Raw genomic sequence first — 3,662 nt, 5'->3', positions numbered from 1 at the left:
CTATCCTATCTACCTGCAACTCCATTTTCAAGGAGCTATGAACCTGCACTCCAATGTCTCTTTGTTCAGCAACACTCCCTAGGACCTTACCATTAAGTGTATAAGTCCTGCTAAGATTTACTTTCCCAAAATGCTGCACCTCGCATTTATCCAAATTAAACTCCATCTGCCACTTCTCAGCCCATTGGCCCATCTGGTCCAGAGTCTCTGGGGACTCTGCAGCCTTTGGGATTCATTCATTTTACGGACTGATCACCTTCTTCCATGGCCTTATCCCAACCTACACACACCCAGACCTCATCATCAAATGGGCTACTATCAAATCCATTGTCAGTCACTAATTATTCCATTAGCAGCTTTTGATTGCCCCAAGGTTAACCTTTACCCATTCCTTTGTCCAACTATGTTTTCTCTCTCTCTCCTGGGCTTCATCTTCACTTATTATTTACTCCTTCCCCCTGCCCCACATCCCATCTTCAGCATATATATATATATATATATATATATATTTATATATACCCTTTACCTGGCTACAATCAGCTCTGAAGAAAGGTCACTGAACTCAAAATGTTAACTGCTTTTTCTCCACAGATGCTGCCAGACCTGTTGAGTTTTCCCAGCAATTTCTGTTTTTATACCTATCTATCTTTGTTTTAAATACACTCAGTAGCCTCAACAGGTCCAGACAGTGGAGTACAGTGGGATTTGTAGTTCCCGACTTGCTGCTACTCTTCCAGAGTTAGGTCCATGTCTGGGTACCCTCAGGCAGTGCCCTTGAAGCCTTTAGGGATGAGTGGGCATTGTCGGGGGGGGGGGGGGGGGGGCGGGGTTGCTGGGGTACATATCTCCCTCTCCAAACTACTTTGATTTAGTCCACTTCTTTGTTTTCCCCTTTTTTTTGGTCATACAGAACCCTTATTGGGCAGTTTTTATCTTGAGTGATTTGTTAATTGGGTCACTGAGTTTATTTATAAAAAAGTGTGGGTCTAGTTCAGCAAGCAGTAAAAATTTGAAGTTTGATTGGTGGATGACATGATGTTTTTTAGGTGTGGCTTCAGTCTTAAAATTAGACCAAGTGTGTGTTCCTTCTGTTCATTTTTAAAAGCTGTTCTTCTGTTTCAATGAAAGGCTGACAATGGCTGGTAACTTGGTGACTTTCCAACATTTTCAGCTTTAAGATCGACAGCTTTTACTGTGTTTGATTTGCTTTTTGGTTGGTTTATTTTGCTTACTTTAAACTATGATGTCTAAATCATCTTTGCCTATTTAACTTCAGAACAAAGTATTACGAAAAACCTGAAAAGCCACATACCCCTCACCCACAGCAATTCAGAACATAAAAGGAAATCTGACACAACACCTGACCCACCCTTCCCCCATCAAAACAAATGAAAGAGCAGTTTCCAGTCACAGGCTCCACAGTACAACTAGAAAAAAACTATCTGATTTTGAAAGACATTGCTTGAAATACACAACAGACAGTTGAACTGGAAACTGCGGAGCAAAAACGCTTTTATAGAAAGGAGGCAGGACTGATTACTGATTGATTTTAAAAAGAGAAATCAGAGAGGGACGAATGACTTTTTATCTGTTCTTGTAAGCATCCCTCACTCCTTTATTTGTTCTTTCTAAAAGGTTGGTAATCTTTCAGATTCCACTTACATTAATCTTCCTTGATGTTGATGGCCATGTTTTTTTTTTGCAAGCTGTCTTTGTATTTCCCACACAGATTAGTGGTATTCATACAAAGTTCTTTTTAACTGCTTCACCATCTTCCATGTTTCACTCTGACCCCCTTGGCAGTTGGTCACCTAGCTGAGCTCTGCAAGAACAATGGAGACTCGCTATCAAACATGCAAACTGTATGGTAAAATTTATATTTGAATAGTGCATTTAACCCTGGGATCGGTTCAATTGCCGAGGTTTATGTTGTGATGCTTTCCCTGTCAACTATAGCCCTCATGTCGAGGTGCAGGTGTTGGACTGGGGTGAATAAGCTCAGAAATCACATAACGCCAGGTTATAGTCCAACAGCGTTTATTTGAAATAACAAGCTTTAGGAGTGCTGCTTTTTCGTCAGGTGAAGTCAAGTGTCATGTGACTTCTGACATTAGCTACAGCTTTCAAATACAAAATTGACTTTGTGTGCTGAGGTTCATGCACCAAAGGTGCATCTGAGCTAAATTAGGTAGATTTATTGCATCACAATGTTTGCAAAAGCAGGGGGAGATGGTTTTACATATAGCAAATGTGATTGTTTACCTTAAATTTCCATATTGTCACTTTAAATTCCCACAATTCAAATGTTGTGAACAGTGCAGAACTGATTAAATACTGACATTAAAAAGCCCATAACAGAAAAAATAGAATAATGCCAAAGCTGGAAATCTGAAATTAAAGATGAGAAATGCCAGAAGCTATTGGCAGGTCAGGAGAGATAATCAGTGTTAACGTTTCTGGATGATGACAGACAGATATGGGCCAAATGCTTGCAAATGGGACTAGATCAGATTAAGATGTCTGGTCAGTGCTATATGACCCTATTACAATGACACTTTGTCAAAACTGGAAAAAAAATTAGAAGCACTATAGATTTAAGCAAGTGTAAGGGAAGCGGGGAGGATTATCAAACAGGTAAGTCTTTGATAGGTGAAAGACAGGAGAGATTAAATGGTAAAATAGTTGATGATGCAAAGGAAGCAGGTAATGTGGAACAATCAGTCCACAATGCTGACCCTGTCATTTTAAAATTCTACCTTATACTCATGCTTACCTTTACCTTTGGTCTCTGGTGATGTTGAAATGGAGCACAACCTAACTTCATGGAAGTCATAATTTGGAGGTGCCGGTGTTGGACTGGGGTGTACAACTGGGCAAAAGTTACAGCTGGGGGAAAGGCAATTATGATGCGATTAGGCAAGATTTAGTAAGCATAGGATGGGGAAGGAAACTGCAGGGAATGGGCACATTAGAAATGTGGAGCTTATTCAAGGAAAAGCTCCTGAGTGTCCTAGATAAGTATATATCTGTCAGGCAGGGAGGAAGCTGTAGAGCGCGGGAGCTGTGGTTTATGAAGGAAGTGGAGTCAAGAGGAAGAAGAAGGCTTATGTTAGGATGAGATGTGAAGGCTCAGTTAGGGCGCTTGAGGGTTACAAGGTAGCCGGGAAAGACCTAAAGAGAGAGCTCAGAAGAGCCAGGAGGAGACATGAAAAGTTGTTGGCGGATAGGATCAGGGTAAATCCTCAGGCTTTCTATAGGTATTTAAGGAATAAAAGAATGACTAGAGTAAGATTAGGGCCAATCAAGGATAGTAGTGGGAAGTTGTGTGTGGAGTCAGAGGAGAAAGGGGAAGCACTTAATTAATATTTTTTGACAGTATTCACTCTAGAAAATGACAATATTGTTGAGGAGAATACTGAGACACAGGCTACTAGACTAGGTGTGATTGAGGTTCACAAGGAAGAGGTATTAGAAACCCTGCAGAGTGTGAAAATACATAAGTCCCCTGTGCCGGATGGGATTTATCCTAGGATCCTCTGGGAAGCCAGGGAGGAGATTGCCGAGCCTTTGGCATTGATCTTTAAATCGTCATTGTCTACAGGAATAGTGCCAGAAGACTGGAGGATAGCAAATGTGGTTCCCCTGTTCAAGAAGGGGAGTGG

General features: G+C 41.1%; 1 long non-coding RNA gene across 1 annotated transcript in view; it reads right to left on the bottom strand.

Annotated features, from left to right (window-relative positions):
* The window catches only part of LOC122564108, a 17,634-nt gene that overhangs the window by 4,281 nt on the left and 9,691 nt on the right, over positions 1 to 3,662 (bottom strand). Inside the window, exon 2 of the long non-coding RNA XR_006315820.1 lies at positions 1,663 to 1,822. This is a non-coding gene — a long non-coding RNA (uncharacterized LOC122564108). The remainder of the gene's footprint in view (positions 1 to 1,662; positions 1,823 to 3,662) is intronic.

This window comes from Chiloscyllium plagiosum, chromosome 28 (genome assembly GCF_004010195.1).
Source record: "Chiloscyllium plagiosum isolate BGI_BamShark_2017 chromosome 28, ASM401019v2, whole genome shotgun sequence".
Lineage (NCBI taxonomy): Eukaryota > Metazoa > Chordata > Chondrichthyes > Orectolobiformes > Hemiscylliidae > Chiloscyllium > Chiloscyllium plagiosum.
Note: the sequence above shows the minus strand (reverse complement) of the source record. Positions and strands in the feature narration are given on the sequence as shown.